At 42.1% G+C, this 19232-nt stretch overlaps 1 protein-coding gene across 1 annotated transcript in view; it reads left to right on the top strand.

Annotated features, from left to right (window-relative positions):
- The window catches only part of LOC145408725 (uncharacterized), a 46430-nt gene that overhangs the window by 14252 nt on the left and 12946 nt on the right, over nt 1–19232 (top strand). The window lies entirely within an intron of this gene.

Below are 19232 nucleotides of genomic sequence, written 5' to 3'. Positions count from 1 at the left end.
TCCGTCTGTCTGTCTGTATGTCAAACTCTTATACGAAAATGTTAGGGAAAATCAAAACACCAAACTTATTCATGTAAGAAATAATTTTATTGAAGCTGACAAGGAATACAAACAAATGAAGATTTTTAAAGCTACTGGTACCTATGAAGGTAATGAAAATGTGTTATGTACACTATTTTACTGAGAATAGCATGAATTGACCCCAGTGAGGTTGTGTGTGTGTGTGTGTGTGTGTGTGCTCACACAGATCATAAGTATTAGAAGATAAGCTAAGCGTATCTAGGGTCAGGTTGTATATTAGCAGATGAGGTAATGAAGGGCATGGTGTAGACTGTACTGTGACACTGTGTAGTAGGGGTAGGGTAGGAAAAACATTCTAGCCTTCACAGCACCTCGGAACCACACTCGCTATGAACGTCTGAAATCCCGCCGCTGTCGCTAACTGTGTTCGTATGCATCCAGTCAAGACTTTACTTAGTTTTGTTATCACTGTCGTTCAGGTTTATATCTGGTAATTTAAAAGGTACATGTTTCTCATTAAAGACATCATTGCTCTAATTTGTATCTGTATATTCCGTCATCTTACAAATCATTGAGGTGCCTTGGCTGGAATACAAAGTCAATTTGGTGCACGTTCAAACACAACGAAAATCCACCAATCACCGCCCGAGTACATCGCGCAGTGTTACCAAATCCACCTGTCCTCGGCTGGCAAAATCAGTGCGTCAGACTCCGTGAAACCGAGTATAGGCGTTTTGCCAAGGAGAGGGGTTGGGAGGGAATGGTTGAGTAGGGAGATAGATTTCAATATCCGCCTTGTAAGGTATTCCAAAGTTTATGCAATACCTTTCATAGACAACTGAGACCGGATTTATGGACAGAGTTCTATGTTTTGTAGAAACAGGATTCATCTTAGCAGACAGGCAGTTACTGTTTTAGCTAGGACGATAGATGGGGAGTTAGTTTTTTTTTTTTTTTTTTTTCGAAGTTGAGAGATGTACAGGAAGCTGTAACAACTTCACTCAGGGATCATTATCACCAGGTTTGTATAGATGCACCAACACTTGCACAAATAAAAAAAGTTTAACCATTAGTGTCGATACATTCACTTAGGCTCCTCAATATGTGCAGGCGATGATAGTAGAGAGAAAAACCAATGATGGAGGAGTGATAAATGATAGTATTAAGTATTGTTATATTAGTAAAAAGATTCCCAGTTATTGACAACCCTAATGAAAAAAAAAAAAGTAAATCCAAATGCCGAGCCATAAGTACCTGTGATAATCTGAAAGTGTACAACACAAACAACAGGAGTTTACGCAATAAAATGGATGTACTGAGGGCTTTAATTTGTACAGAGACAATAGACGTTGCCGTTATTGAAGAAACTTGGATGGCTCCAGACACTTGAGGATTTTTAGCAGAGTTTCAGATATAGCGTTATAATATTTTGGTGTCAAACCGTCGAAGAGAGGGGGGCGGGGTAGCTATTTATGTAAAGGATTCATTAGACTGTTACAATAAAGCCGACATTAATGTGAATATGTACACAGAAAGTGTCTGGGTTGAAATTAGTAATAAGAGGGAGAAATTAGTCTTAGGAGGTGTTTACAGATTTCCAAAACAAAGCAGAGCAGAGAGTAAATACTTTGGGAGGAAACTGGGAAAATGTCACAGTCCAGCTTAGCAATAACTGTAGGGGATCTTAGCCTCTCAAGGATAGAATGGCAATATCAGGCAGGGGATGCAGAGTCAGAGGAATTTCTGGAGATGGTACAGAACAATATCCTTTATCAGTACATCGGGGAGCTTCCTAGGGATAATAAACTAGATTTGGTTTTACCTAATAGAGAAAACATCGTTAGTGATATAGAAGTTGGTGGATGACTTGGGAATAGCGATCATGGAGAAATTTAGTTCTTTTTGTTTATGCGAGGAGGAAGAAACCAAAGGCTAGGAGCCAGCAAAACATAGTTCCTTCCAAGATAAAAACAAAAACAGTACAAAAGAGAGCCAAATTCAAGATCCGTTCATTTCGAGATGCCTGGACTCACTGCGTTTGAAAGACTGGAGATCATAGGATGCTCGAAATACAGAAAGAGAGAGACAGTTCCAGAGTTGACCTGTTGCATAAATGAAGGACTGGGGGTAAGGGTTAACTCTTGCATTAGGTAGCTGGACAGAAAGGGGATAAGAGTTTGTTGCTAGACGGGTGCTACGTGCCTGTCATAGTGGTGGAGGGATGCAAGCAGACAGTTCAGAGAAGCAGTGACCATTGAAGCAGCGATAGAGAAGAGATAAAGTAGCAACAGTGAGGAGAAGAGACAGAGGTTGAAGGAAGCCAATAAGACGAGAAGAGTTAATGAGACGAAAAGCCTTTGACTCCACCCTATTGAGAAGAGCTGTATGTGGGGAGCCTTCCCACACATGAGAGTCACACTCTACACTGGGATGAATAAAACCCCTCAATAAAGTCAACAACTGTGCCAGGGTAAAGAAGGTATGGAGTCGTCTTAGCACACCTAATATCATGGAAGCAGATTTTACAAGAGATGTAATATGAGCTTTCCAAGATGGGTCCCGTGTGAATGAAACCCCAAGCATGTTCAAGGATGATGCAAGATTGAGCTGGATAATATTAAACATTAGTGGGTACTCCTGTGAAGATTTTGTCGGGTTGACAGATGTAAAACAGAATCTTTAATGCATTAAAAAAACATGATTATTTTTACTTCAGTCAGAGATACGAGCCAAGTCAGACATTAGGTGTGCAATAGCTTCATCCCTTGTTTGTTGAGGTAACTGCTGAGATGGTCGTTGCGGGAACCAAATGGAAAGGTGAAGGGTGGAATCATCAGCATATGAGTGTATAGGGTTAGATGTACAGCTTAGAAGATCATTGATGAATAAAAGGAAGAGAGTTGGTGATAGGACAAAGCCCTGGGGAACATCACTGTTGATAGATCTAGGAGAAGAACGATGGCCGTCTACAACGGCGGCTATAGAACGACCAGAAAGGAAGCTGTAGATGAAGGCACAGATAGAAGGATAGAAACAGTAAGAGGGCAGTTTGGAAATTAAAGATTTATGCCAGACTCGATCGAAAGCCTTTGAGATGTCAAGTGGAATGGCAAAGCTTTCGCCAAAGTCCCGAAAGGAGGATGACCAGGAGCCTAAAAGGTAGGTGAGATGATCGCCAGTGGAGCGTCCCTGACGGAGCCCATACTGATGATCAGAAAGAAGGTTGTGATAGGAAAGATGCTTAAAAAATTTTCTGTTTTGAATAGACTCGCAAATTTTTGAGACACAGGATGTTAAGGCAATTGGACGGTAGTTAGAGGGTTGGGAATGGTCACCCTTCTTTGAGACTGGCTGAATGAGAGCAAACTTCCAGCAAGAAGGAAAGGTACAAGTTGAAAGACAAAGGTGAAAGAGTTTACCTAGGCAGGGTGTAAGCACAGATGCACAGTTCTTGAGGACAACAGGAGGGACTCCATTAGGCCCATATGCCTTGTTAGTATTAAGGCCAGTGACGGCAGAACATACATCAGCTGAAGAAATTTTAATGTCAGTCATGAGGAAATCTGAGGGAGGAAGTGATGGAGGAACAGCACCGGAATCGTCTGAGGTGGAATTGGAGGAGAAAGTCTGAGCATAGATATCTGCTTTATCAGTAGAAGAAACAGCTACAGAGTCATCGGAGTAGAAAGGAGGAGGGAAGGATGGTGAAGTAAAGTTGTCAGAAAGGTTTTTGGCAAGGTGCCGGAAGGAGCGGGAAGAATTCGAGTTGGAGAGTTGAGAGCATTTAGTACAGATGAAATAATTTTTAGCGGAGCGAAGAACAGACTTAGCATGATTCCGGGCAGAAGCATAAACAAGATGTGATTCAGGGGTGGGTTGGCTCTGGTACCTTTTATAGGCCCTCTGCTTGTTGCGGACAGCATTAGAACAAGCGTGATTAAACCAAAGCTTTCTTGCATTAGTCATAGGATATGAGAAAGGAATGTATGTTTCCATGCCCAACAGAATAACCTACGTAATGTGCAAGGCACACCCAGATGGCTCCCGGCCGTGGAAGAAATAATCATTCCAGGGAAAATCAAAGAAGTACTGCCTGAGGGCCTCCCAATCCGCAGTTCCAAAGTGCCACAGTCGACGTTTCTTTGGAGGGTCCACAGGCCGTACCGGAGTGATAGGACAGGTTAAGGTAATAAGGTTGTGATCTGTGTACTATGCATGTACAGTAGATTGCTGTTGACATTTAGAGAAACTTGTATTGGAGAGCATGCTGGCCTACTCTCTGTGCTACTGAAACACTGAAAATGTTCAGAACCTTACTGTCCTCTTCTGTTATGTAAATTCTAAGATCACCTCAATTTATATACATAACGTGTAAAAGGATATTAAGCAGATATTTCTAACGCTAAATCGCTAAGGAAGAGATGATAGGGAGATCAACCAACGCGAGTGCACACACACACACACACACGCACACACACACACACACACACACACACACACACACACACACACACACACACACACACACACACACACATCGAACTGAAGAGGTAAAATGTGAAATTAATGTGAGAAAGTAAAAGTGTGTGTGTGTGTTAGAGAGAGAGAGAGAGAGAGAGAGAGAGAGAGAGAGAGAGAGATTGGCCTTTGACCTTACAAGCTGGTTACCTGGTCAAAATAATCGAAGGTGGACAGACGCTGGCTTCCCCCCCCTCTCTCTCTCTCTCTCTCACACACACACACACACACACACACACACACACACACACACACACACACACACACACACACACACACACACACACACACACACACACACACACACACACACACAAACACATCGTTCTGTTCATTGTCTATCCTTTTCTCTTTTACTTCTTTCTGCGCACATTTACACCTTCTCTCCTTTGCGCACCTACAGTATAACTATCTTTCGCACTGGCCGTTCTTATATGCGCATTTCCCTTAATTCCTACGTACTGTTTTTTTGTGCACTTCCCCCCTTGCTTCCTGCGCATCCCTCCGCCCCTTCAGTATTGCGCACTGTCCCCTTCTTTCCCTGCGAACACCTTTTTGCGCACTCCCCCCTTCCTCCTGATGCGCAGAACAAAATAGCGAACGTTAACTTCCCTTCCATTGACTTCGCGGTACAAGGTTACTCCAGTTCTTATGCACCTCTCTCTCTCTCTCTCTCTCTCTCTCTCTCTCTCTCTCTCCCAGCAATTCCTAATCTTATGCAATATAGGAGTAAGTCTTGTGATTTACATTAAGGCTTAACCACTCAATGGGAACTGCAATTTGTGTGTGGTTTATTTATATGTGTAATAGTGACACTCATAATCTCTCTCTCTCTCTCACACACACACACACACACACACACACACACACACACACACAAACAGACACAGACATAGACACACACACACATACAAACAAACTCCCCATACACACACAATCACATCATACACGCACCGAAATACATACACACAGAGAGACAAATCTCTCTCCCTCCCCCCCTCTCTCTCTTTCTCTCTCTCTATTTCACACACACACACACGCACACACACACACACACACACACACACACACACACACGCAAAGAACCCCACCCCCGACACACAATCTCACCTATCTGTGCCGTACCCTCCTGTTAGCCTACATACCGACCGAGCCCACCTGTGCATCCATTCCAATTTGCATCCCTGCTGAAACGCTCGTAGGATTTTAAAAACAATATCCTATTTTTGCATCCTAAAGATTTTTTTTTTATTCCATACCATCTTTCCATCATTCAGGCATATATATATATATATATATATATATATATATATATATATATATATATATATATATATATATATATATATATATATATATATATATATATATATATTTTTCTTATGCATATTATTTTACATCCTACAGACTAATCCCAAACACCTTTTCGTTAGTGATTTATTTTAGGATGGCTGCTTAATATCTTTTTGTACTTAATTTATGCAGAGTATGGAGATATTGGAAGCATTTATGTAACACAGAGGTAGACAGTAAGGTGTAATAAAATAAATCGCTTAGAAGAATGTGTTGGGGAGCTTCATGCATATCAAATCAACATCTTTATATCAAACTTTATTCTATATCTCTTCCATTTCGATATATAAATTCCTTCCATATAAATCCCTCTAAACACTTCTTATATAAATCCCTTCCATAAATATCCTTCTACACACGTCATGAATTAGTTCCTTCCATAATAAATCTCCCTACAGACTTCATAAATAAATCCCTTCCATGTAAATCCTTTCATTCCTTTGATATAAATACCTCTACACACTTCCTATATAAATCACTTCCATATACAGTAAATCCCTCTACATACCTCCTACATAAATCACTTCCATATAGAATCCTCTACACACTTCCTACATAAATCACTTCCATATAAATCCTTCTACACACTTCATATGTAATTTCCGTCTCATATAAATCCCACTACACAATTAATATATAAATCCCTCCCATATAAATCCCTCAACACACTTCATATATAAACCCCTTCCATATAAATCCCTCTAAACACTTCCCATATAAATCCCTTCCATATAAATCCTTCTACACACTTCCTATATAAATCCCTTCCATATAAATCCCTCTACACACTCCTTATATAAATCCCTTCCACATAAATCCCTCTACACACTTCCTATATAAATCCCTTCCATATAAATCCCTCTACACACTTCGTATACAAATTTCTTCGATTCTTTGACCTTTGACCCCCAATCGACTGACCTTCTTCTTGGCCTATTCTTAGCTCAGACCGGAAACTGTTTATTTTTAATCTATTAGGTCATATGGAGCAGATGGAGAGCACAGAGCGGATGACCTTTGACCTCTCCCCCTCTCCCTTCCCCCTCTCTTCCCCCCTTCTCTCTCTCTCTCTCTCTCACACTCACGTCCTTGGAATAAAGAGGTAAAAGGAACCAGCGCCCGTAACAGTGCATAAAGGTGAATGAGAATACAAATATAATAATGATGAGAGAGAGAGAGTGGATTGTGTGTGTGTGTGTGTGTGTGTGAGAGAGAGAGAGAGAGAGAGAGAGAGAGAGAGAGAGAGAGAGAGAGAGAGAGGCCAAGAATGAGAAAGTAAGAGAATGTGTAAGACAAACATGGAAAAGAAAACAAGAGTCTATGTAATTATATCCTTCCACATTGCTTGTCGGAGAGAGAGAAAAGAGAAAGAAAAAATCGATTGGTAAATAGTGAGACAAGTAGACAGACAGAGATAGATAGAGAGACATGATAAACAGACAGACAGACAGACAAGGATAAGTAGGTAGATGGATAGATAGACACTGAGACAGACATATATATATATATATATCTATATATATATATATATATATATATATATATATATATATATATATATATCTATCTATCTATCTATATATATATATATATATATATATATATATATATATATATATATATATATATATATATATATATATATATATATATATATATATATATATATATATATATATATATATATTTTTTATATATCCTATACGGGGTGGCCACAAACAAATCGACTCCACGTCGCCCTGTCCCCCGTCATTTCACTGCCCTGCTCCCAGCTCACACCTCCCTCTCTCATATACCTCTACTGTACATTCCAACCCTCCATTTCATCCTTGGTCTTCCCCTCCTTCTCTCCCCCACCACCTCCCTCACATACACTCTTCTCGTTCTTCTCTCACTCTCCATCCTCTCCACATGGCCAAACCACCTCAGTTTCTCCTAACGCTTCCTATCACATACACACACACACACACACACACACACACACACACACATATATATATATAGATAGATAGATAGATAGATAGATAGATCTAGATAGATAGATAGATAAATAGATAGATAGATCTAGATAGATAGAGAAATAGATCTAGATAGATAGATAGATTGATATAGATAGACAGATAGACAGTTATATATATATATATATATATATATATATATATATATATATATATATATATACAGACACATAATTACAGGGAATTTGTATAACCATGAAGTACTTGATCTCCCTAGGGAACTCGTGAAATGAGTTTTAATTAGGATGGGTTAAAAAAGGTTAGTTTAATTGAGGCTGCGGTTAGGTTAGGCTGGGATAATCTAGGTTAGTTAGGTGATAGAAAGAGAGAGAGAGAGAGAGAGAGAGAGAGAGAGAGAGAGAGAGAGAGAGAGAGGGGGGGGTGGATCAAGGATCATAAAATGAGAATGAGCACTTGCAAATCAGAGAGAAAACACTAAGATTCTCTTTAATTACCTGTGTGTTCCACTAATTACCTGGCGACATTGTGACAAAGGATTATATAACGTGTGTGTGTGTGTGTGTGTGTGTGTGTGTGTGGCGATGCTGAGAAGAATTTCTTAAATTGCCTTCACAGTAAATGCTTCTTTACCTGTCTTTTCGCTATATTCTTGCAGCGTCTTCAATTAAGCTTAGATCTTTGTGGTAGTAGTAGTAGTAGTAGTAGTAGTAGTTGTTGTTGTTGTTGTTGTTTTTGTTTTTGTTGTTATTGTTGTTGTTGTTGTTGTTTTTGTTTTTGTTGTTATTGTTGTTGTTGTTGTTGTTGTATCTTTGTATGCGGCATGTGTTAGGAGTGTAATGCTGAATGGTAGCGTGACCTGGGCAGTGGAGGAAGAGGATATTCGTCGGCTCAAACGTACAGAAAAGACAATGATTAGATGGATGTGTAGTGCGTTCTTTAATACGAGGGCTGGGGGGGGGGAGCTAGGATTACGATTGAAGAGTTGAGAGGAAGGATGTGACTGGAATATATTGGTGTGATGGGAAGGGGTAGACTGAGATGGTTTGGGAAGAAGGATGGGACTGGAGTGTATTGATGCTGTGATGAGGAGGGGTAGATTGAGATGGTTAGGGAGCAAGGATGAAACTGGAATGTATTGGTGCTGTGCTTAGGAGAGGTAAATTGAGATGGTTTGGGCGTGTGGAGGGGATGGAGGATGACAGCTGGGTGCGGAAGGTAAGACGTGTGAACGTCGGGGGTGGAGCTGCGACAGGCAGACAGAAAAAGACATGGGCCTAGGTCATAGAGTGTGACCTCAGAGATAAGGGACTAAATAGGGGGGCTACCAGAGATCGAGCATCGTGGAGAGTTGCCATTAGGTTGACGTTGTAATAAATAAAATAAATCGCTAAGGAAGAGGTGCTAGGGATCCAGGAGTAATACCATGCTAGACTGATGAATGAGAAACATTAAATGTTAAAAGAATAAATAGGTTAGGAAGAGGTGTTGAGTACTCCGCTAATTATATGACATTGTGTCTCTTCCACACTCTGTTGATCACACTAATTAACTCTTATAATCACCTGCAAGTGACATTTAATACAGGTGAAATATGCAACAAGGAGAAAATCTTGGTCAAGTTTAGGTGAAAGGAGTATAGCATAATCTAGCTAAAACAGATGATTTTATTCAGTTGAGAGGGAGTTTTGTGCCCTTGAGGGTGTGAAAAATTATACTAAACATATAAATAGGGAGGGAAAGAAGGAAGGCAGGAGGAGGGAGGGAGAATATGAGAGAATTTGAGAGGTAAGGGTGAAAGGATGCTGAAAAGAGGAGGAGGAGGAAGAGGGGAGATGAATAGGATAAGGTGTGTGTGTGTGTGTGTGTGTGTGTGTGTGTGTGTGTGTGTGTGTGTGTGTGAAAGAGAGAGAGAGAGAGGGGGGGGGATGAGTTAGTGAAGGAAGGATAGAAAATTCTCCCATCCACAATAACAGAGTCTATTTCACACCTCTTAATCACCTCATATTGGTTAGATTTCAGACCTCATCCATCATCCCCTCACACTATCACTCTGCCTTGGGTCCACTACGATTCCACTACGTCACTCTACCTATATATGGCTCACTCTAAAACACACACACACACACACACACACACACACACACACACACACACACACACACACACACACACACACACACACACACACACACACACACACACACACACACACACACACACACACACACACACACACACACACACACACACTTTCCCCATCGTCAATATCACTCCTACACAATGTTTGTATCCTTCTCAGCCCACTTAGTATCTATTTATCCATCTATCCATCTATCTATCTATTGCCTCTATGTCCCCCTGTCTTCTACCATCAGGCTGCCTTCTCCCCAACTCACACTTCCTTCACTCATATACTTCTCCACCTCATCCTCCATCTCATCCTCGGTCTTCCTTCCCCTCCCCCTCTTCAACTTACACACCCCTCACTCATACACCTCTCCAAATCCCCTGACCCATACACCTCTCCAAATCATCCCTCTATCTCATCCTCGGTCTCCCTCTTCCCCTCCTTCCCAGCAACTCGCTCATACTCTCCTAGTCAGTCCCTCATGTCCCATTCTCTCCACATACCCAAACATACTTAATACACTCCACATCTCTTTCCACTATCAATCTCGGTTCTATGCCTGATTCTCACTCACCTGTGTCTAGCAATTCTAAGCAGTCAACTTCAATTGCCACATCTCGTCTGGATGCGCAAAGGAATCCGGATTGATCAATTTGCAACTACACGAACGCCTGACAAATTGTAAACAGACGAGCTTGTGTTTGGTCGCTTATATACCGATCTGTTGGTTTAGTTTTGATGTTATGATGGAGTGAAGGAAGGAAGGAAGGAAGAAAGGAAGGAGAGAGGGAAGGAGGGAGGAAGAAAAGGAAGGAAGGGTGAAAGGAGGGAATGTGGAGTGTGAGAGTGAGAGGAAGAGGAAGAGAAAGAGTGAGAGCAAGAGACTCAAAGCTAGACCCACAGCCAGAATGAGAGAGAGAGAGAGAGAGAGAGAGAGAGAGAGAGAGAGAGAGAGAGAGAGAGAGAGAGAGAGAGAGAGAGAGAGAGAGAGAGAGAGAGAGAATTATATTAACTATATCACACAACACTATACAGTAAAACAAACAACACATAATAGCAACAATAACACACACACACACACACACACACACACACACACACACACACACACACACACACACACACACACACACACACACACGCAACCTCTTTCCCCCACAAGAGGCTCCCCCATACCTGCCAATTACCTGCGTAGTAAGGAACTGGGAGGGAATGTTGGAGGTGGGGAAGGGGCACGGAAGGGGCAGGAAGGAGAAGGAAAGGGAGAGAGAGGGGGGGGAAGGAGGCTGCGGGATATATGAGGACGAAGAAATAGCACGTATCGATATGGACTACCTCTCAACCTTCCACCCAGTTGGGATTAGACTAAAAAAAAAAAAAAAAGAAGAATCTTAGATATCTCACCACCAAAACTAATGTGAAAAAATAATCCGAATAACTTGAACAATTTTTATCCGATATTAACCAGCCTTGGTGGGAAGGTTGAGGGGTAGACCATGTTTAAACTTACAATTTCTTAGAACAACAGGTTAGTTATCAGAGTCATTAGGACAGGAAAAAATGAATCAAGATGATGTAACGAATATTTTTTTCGATTTTAACCAAACTTGGTGGGAAGGTTGAGGGGAAGACCTTGATTAAACCCACAATTTTTTTTAGACTAATAGATTAATTATCAAGGTCACAAGGAGAGGAAAAAATTTAATCAGGATGAGACAACTTGAACATATTTTATTCGATGTTAACCAGACTTGGTGGGAAGGTTGAGGGGTAGACCATGATTAAATCGATAATTTTTTAGACTAATAGGTAAATCATCTAGGTCACAAGGAGAGGTGAACCTTGACCTTGCTTTGTGATATTGATCTTTGACATATTATACTGAAAAACAATAGGCTTCCTCAAAACATAACTCTCAGTTCTTCCACCAAGTTTGGATAGATTCGGATAATCACTGTTTGAATTATGTTAAGGTCGGAACTATTCTCACACTCGCACTGCCGTGGGAATAGTTCCGAAAAGGAAATTAGGTCAATTAGAGTTTTTCGATTTTTCTCCAAAATTGGGGGAATGACTTCACTCACCTAATTATGAAGCTTTTTTTTTTTCTCTCTCTTTTTCTCTTTTTACAATAGTTCACGGAGCAAGATTAAATTTGCCACTTAAGTGCGTGATTAAGTGGAGTGTGGGTTGTCACTTAAGTGGTTGATTTAAGTGGCCTATTTGTACTACTACTTAAGACAGAGGTGTTAGTATAAAGTGTACATGAGTGATGAAGTGTAGCAACTATCACTTAAGTACATAGTGAATTGTATGTATTGCCACTTAAGATAGAGATGTTAAGTGTAAAGTGAAAGCGACTAAGTGAACTATGGTAAAGTCTAAGGTCAATGAGAATAAATCGCTGTGGTGCAGGGGTTAAGAAAGTGGTGGATGAAGGATTTGGGTCCTTAATCTCATTCCTTTGTTAAGTGGGAACGTTTTCATAACAAGGCCTATCCCTCTCTCTCTCTCTCTCTCTCTCTCTCTCTCTCTCTCTCTCTCTTTTCTTTTCCGACTCTATCACATGCTCTTTTACTGTCTCTGTCTGCATATCTACTGAATGTATGTGAATATATATATATATATATATATATATATATATATATATATATATATATATAGATGTATGTCTCCCCCACTCCTCTCTCTCTCTCTCTCTCTCTCTCTCTCTCTCTCTCTCTCTCCCAGTACTGTTATCCAGCAGCAATTTCACAACAAGGCCTCAGTAATATTCCTCTTCCTCTCTGATCTATATTTCCCCCGGACTAATTTCCTTCTTTTCTTCATTTTTTTCCTGCCTCCTTTGCTCCATGGTCGATTTTTTCTGTTTTGGTGTCAGCAGAAGTGAAATGGAAAATGTATCACTGTATGGATGGTTGATTGGATGGATGTGTGTATGAATGGATGCTTGGATGGATGCTTGGATGGATGGATGGATGTGTGTAGGAATGGATGCTTGGATGGATACTTGGATGAATGGATGTGTGTATGAATGGATGCTTGGATGAATGGATGGATGGATGGGTGGATGGATAGATGTGTATATAAATGGATGGTAGGGTGGATGGTTGGATGGATATTTGTATGAATGGATGCTTGGATGCATGGTTGGATGGATGGGTTGATGCATGGATATGTGTATGAATGGGTGCTTATATGGATGGATGGATGGATGGATGTGTGTATGAATGGATGGATGGATGTGTGTGTATGAATGGATGGTTGGATGGATGATTTGATGGATGGATGGGTGGGTGGATGGATGGACGGATGGATGGATGAATGGATTTTTGGATGTATGGTTGGATGGATGGATAGATGTTTGTATGAATGAATGCTTGGATGGATGGATGGATGGATGGGTGGATGGATGGAGGGATGGATGTGTGTTTGTATGTATGTATGTATGTATGGATGGATGGATGGGAGGGTGGATGTGTGAATGTATGGATGGATGAATAGATGGGTTTATGTATGTATGTGTGGGTGGATGAATGGGTGAATGTGTGGATGGATGGATGGATGTGTGTGTGGGGGGGTGGGGGGTGCATGAATGAAGGGATGCATGAATGGATGGATGGATAGATGGATGTGCGTATGTATGTACTGTATGGATGGATGGATGGATGTGCGTATGTGTGGATGGATGGATGGATGGATGTGTGTATGTGTGGATGGACAGATAGATGGATGTGTGTATGTATATATGGATGGATGGAAGAATGGTTGTACAGACGCTGGAATAAGTTAGTTTCCTTTTCCGTGGACTAAGAAGTTTGTAACACTGCTCGATGGAGAGATATTCCCTCCTCCTCTCTTCCTCATAGTCCCACACTCCCACCCAACCCCCCCACTTTTCTCTCCGACCCCATAACCCCACCCGGTACCCTCCATACTCTCGCTCACAGCCAGCTAGGGGTTTCTGTACTTCAAGCACCTCTCTAATTACGTGTAGTCCGAACAACTAATAAAGGAATAGTACAGTATATATCATAAACCAAGTTAGGAAAAGATTTACTACACTGTGTGTGTGTGGGTGTGTGTGAGAGAGAGAGAGAGAGAGAGAGAGAGAGAGAGAGAGAGAGAGAGAGAGAGAGAGAGAGAGAGAGAGATGGGGCGGAAGCGACAGGAGGAGAGGGAGAGCGAGTGGAAAAATGAGAAATGAGAGGACAGTTAAGGAGAAAATAAGAAGGGGAGAGGCAAGGAGAGAACAACGAGAGCTAAGAAAAGAGACAGAGAGTGAGAAGAAGAGACAGTGAGAGGTGAAATGAAATACAAGCAGTGTGAAAGGGGGGGAAAAAAGGAAGATGTGAATAGAAAGGCCGGGACACAGGGAAGTAGAGACAAAAGGTGAGACAGCTGAGAGAAGATGGGAATGGAGCAAACATAGAAATAGGGATAACAAAAGGAGAAAGTGGAAAAGAGAGCTACGGAACGGAATACTGAGAACGATAATAAGAAAAATTAGAAAAGGAGGCAAGGTAACAGGGAGGAGGAGGAAAGTGTGTTATTCTGGCCAGGACGCAGGGAAAGAGCTAAGATAAGACGAAAGCATTGAGGCTGAGTAGAACGAATGCAACATTCAAGCATAAAGGGAGGGTGAGAAACAGAGAAATTAGAGAAATTTGCAGAGAGAAAGTAGAGATTAGGGATGGGAAGAAAATAGGTTAATTTGGGGGCAAGAAAGAGGAGGGGGATGTTAAGAAGGGAAGACAAGGGGAGGGAAAGGGAGGGAGGGAGGGAAAGACAGTGGGAAGAGCGGAATGAAAGAAGAGATTTCGGGTGACAGGGAGAGACGGAGAGAGGTGAGAGAAAAAGTGCATGCAGTTATTACTGGGTGGAGAAAGCAGTGAAGGAAATGGATTTAGTACAAGTAAAGAAATACGGAGAGAGTAATGGAGAAAAAAAGGTAAGACACGTGACAGATGAAAAAAGTAAGACAAAGTTGTGACACAGGGAGGGAGAAAGAAGAGTGAGGTAAGGAGGGAGTGACAGAGGGGGAGAGAGACGAAGGAAAGGAAGGAGAGGGGAGGAAGGTAGGGACTGGGCAGATAACTATAAAGAAAAGGGAAGGAGGGAAAAGGAAACTAGGGATGAGACAAAGGATCAAGAGAGAGAGAGAGAGAGAGAGAGAGAGAGAGAGAGAGAGAGAGGGTGGGGGGAGTACACAGACAGGCACAGACAGATAGGTCGACAAATACTCGGAAAGTGTGCGTTTGTGTGTGTAATTCACCGGGTCGGTCAGGATCACTTGATGGTCGTGATCGTCAGCTTTTACCCTCCCGAAAGGGAGCTGAGAGCTCATATAGTCCGATCTAAGGGCAAGGCTGTGACCTTTACACACCCACACACCCGTCCCCGTGCTCAAGGGGGACAGTAACCACCCACTTCGTCAGTGAAACTTTTCGCAACCTGAGGCAGGCGCGAACTCCCGTCTACCAGATGGCAAGCGAGAACGTTACCACTGCACAAGCGAGCTGCGTGTGTGTGTGTGTGTGTGTGTGTGTGTGTGTGTGTGTGTGTGTGTGTGTGTGTGTGTGTGTGTGTGTGTGTGTGTGTCACTCCTATAACACTGTTCCATTTTTTCACCTGCGTGTTTTCTTCCTCTCTGCTTCAGTTTCTTCTCTCACTCACTTGTTTTATCAGTATTTCTCCTGATTGTTCTTACCATTCCAAGTCTCTCTCTCTCTCTCTCTCTCTCTCTCTCTCTCTCTCTCTCTCTTTCTTGCAGTATTCTCTTCTTCCCCTCCTTTCCTTTTCACTCTTCTTTCCACCTCTCTTTCTCTTCCCCATCTTACATCATTTTATTCTCTCTCTCTCTCTCTCTCTCTCTCTCTCTCTCTCTCTCTCTCTCTCTCTCTCTCTCTCACTCTCTCTCTCTAGGAATAAAGAGATTGTTCTCACAGTCTATATCTCCTTAATACGACCACTTCCTGAGTTCCTGTGGAATTTTGGTCGCTTGAAAAAGACATACGTCGACTTAAAAAGAGTTCAGGAGACTAAGGTATCAGGTTCGCCTGAGGGCTGTGGGACTTTTGTAGTAGAAACTCGTAGACTTTGAGGTCAGCTCATTAAAGTTTTAAAATCTGAATGGGTTTCACAATCATTACATAGAATATTGCTTACCCTTAGCACCAACTCGGCACACAACCATGGTTGGAAGCTGTAAATGAAAAAAATGACCAGCAGAATTACGTGAAAACATTTTCACTTGCAAGAACTACTCCACATATGTAACTGACTCAACACGGACGTTGCTAACTTTACTGTGTGTGTGTGTGTGTGTGTGTGTGTGTGTGTGTGTGTGTGTGTGTGTGTGTGTGTGTGTGTAAAAGAGGTGTGTACCACCGCAACATTTAATCACAGCAGATTATTTTCTCTCTTTCTTTGTCTGTCTGTCTGTCTGTCTATCTCTCTCTCTCTCTCTCTCTCTCATTCTGTGTGTGTGTGTGTGTGTGTGTGTGTGTGTGTGTGTGTGTGTGTGTAAAAGAGGTGTCTACCACCGCAACATTTAATCTATCTATCTATCTATTGCCAGACGCCTCAATCCCGTTTAGGGTGGCCACAAACAAATCGCCTCCAAGTCGCCCTGTCCCCCGCCATTTCACTGCCCTGCTCCCAACTCACACCCCCCTCTCTCATATACCTCTCCACCCATCCCTCCATCTCATCCTCGGCCTCCCCCTCCCTCTTCCCCCCTCCAACTCACTCACATACACTCTCTTCGTCAGTCTTTCACCCTCCATCCTCTCCACATGGCCAAACCACCTCAGTGTGTTACTCATAACGCTCTCTATCACATCCACATCAACACCACAACGTTCCTTTATATCCTCATTCGTCAGCCTATCTCTCCATGTGACTCCACAGGCTCTTCTTAAATAACTCATTTCCACTGCTCTCACTCTTGACTTGTGTCCTTCCAACAACGTCCAAGCTTCACTTCCGTACGTTAGAGTTGGTATCACAATACTGTCATGTAGTAACTTTTTCACTTCCATGCTCACTTCCCTGTTTCTTATCACTGCTTTCAAAGAACCAGCAACCTTTCTTCCCTGCTGTACCCTTTCAAGCACTTCACCCTCCAAACCTCCATCCTTACTCATCACACTACCCAAGTACTTAAACGTACTCACATTTTCCAATTCCTCACCATCCAACCTCGCTGTACATTCACTGACTTCACCTCTCTCAAAGACCATCACTTTACTCTTCCCTACATTCATCTTCAGATTCCGTTTCTTACACACTCTCCCAAACTCATCCACCAAGCCTTGCAGCTCCCCTTCGTCTTCTCTCAACAACACAGTATCATCTGCAAACAGCAGTACAGGAAGCTTCCAAACACTATCCTCTCTCACCAGGGCCACTCCAACATCCACTACCCTACCTTGTACCTCTTTTATTACCTCATCCATATACAGATTGAACAACCATGGAGACATGACACATCCCTGTTTCAAACCAACTTTCAAAGAGAAAAATTCACTTAGTTCACCATCCACACGCACTGCAGCCTTCGCACCATCGTACATACTCTTCACAGCATTCAACAACTTCCCATCTACTCCATATATTCTTAACACTTTCCACAATCCTTGTCTATCCACCCTGTCATATGCTTTCTCCAAATCCATGAAAGCCGCATACAACTTCTTTCCCTTCTCTAGAAACATTTCCACTAAAGATCTAAGAATGAATATCTGATCTACACAACCTCTTCCCTTCCTAAAGCCTCCCTGTTCTTCTCCAAATAATTTCTCTGTTCTTTCTCTAACTCTGTCAATAAGTATCCTACCATACATTTTTCCTATAATACTAAGAAGACAAATGCCCCTATGATTACCACGCACTTCTTTTCCCCCTTTTCCTTTGTACAAGGGAATAATTATACCTGACTTCCAATCCTCCAGGACTCTACCTTCCTCCCAGGCTAATCTGCACATCTTCCACATCCATTCTACTACTATTTCTCCCCCATGCTTCAGCATTTCACCACACACTCCATCAATTCCTGGGGCTTTCCCAGATTTAACTTTCTTCATTGCTTCCACAACTTCTATCCTACTGATTTCTTCCTGTCTTCTCACCTCCCTCCTTCTCCCAGCCATTCCCCAGCCACTTATAGTCGCATTACTTCCATCCTCTACGTTCAACAATTCCTTAAAGTGTTCTCTCCATCTGCTCACTTTTTCTCCCTTCTCCACTAGTAATCTACCATTTTTATCTTTCACTCCCCTGCTAACTTCACTTCCACCCTGTCTTACTCTTTTCATCTCTTTCCAGAACATTTTCTTACAGTCCCTCCACTTTACACTCAAATTCCTTCCAAATTCCTCATCCACTCTCTTCTTACTCTCTCTTACTTATCTTTTCACCTCTTTCTTTCTTTCTACATATAACTCTCTCTTCCGCCTCTCAACTTCTTCCACGCCCCTATTTCTCATCCATTCATTGTATGCTTTCTTCTTTTGTGCCACAGCCTGTTTCACCTCTTCAGTCCACCATGCTGTTCCTTGCACCCCCCTCCGTCTTCTCTTCCTTCCACACACCACATCACATGCTGCACATATTTCTTCTGTAAATATGCCACACACACCTTCCACGTCTCCCATCTGCTCCAATTCATATTTGCCCAATCGTTCCTCCACTTCTCTCTTATACTCTGCCTTTTTCTCATTTAATCACAGCAGATTTATTCTCTCTCTCTCTCTCTCTCTCTCTCTCTCTCTCACACACACACACACACACACACACACACACACACACACACACACACACACACACACACACAGTGTAGTAAACCTTTTCCTAACTTGGTTTATGATATGTACTGTACTATTCCTTTATTAGTTGTTCGGACTACACGTAATTAAAGAGGTGCTTGAAGTACAGAAACCCCTAGCTGGCTGTGAGCGAGAGTATGGAGGGTACCGGGTGAGGTTATGGGGTCTGAGAGAAAAGTAGGGGGGTTGGGTGGGAGTGTGGGACTATGAGGAAGAGAGGAGGAGAGAATATCTCTCCATCGAGCAGTGTTACAAACGCCTTAGTTCAGGGAAAAGGAAACGAACTTATTCCGACGTCTGTACATTATATTTACTTATTTGTCTCTGAGTTAGTTGTTTTACGGCAAGCATTAGGCCCTGTAAAAGAAACGGAGAATAGACGAAAAATTGCCGTGACTCCATCTT

This window comes from Coenobita brevimanus, chromosome 78 (assembly GCF_032717465.1).
Source record: "Coenobita brevimanus isolate Jiangsu-jjx chromosome 78, ASM3271746v2, whole genome shotgun sequence".
Classification (NCBI taxonomy): Eukaryota; Metazoa; Arthropoda; class Malacostraca; order Decapoda; family Coenobitidae; genus Coenobita; species Coenobita brevimanus.
This window is presented reverse-complemented; position numbering and strand designations above follow the sequence as displayed.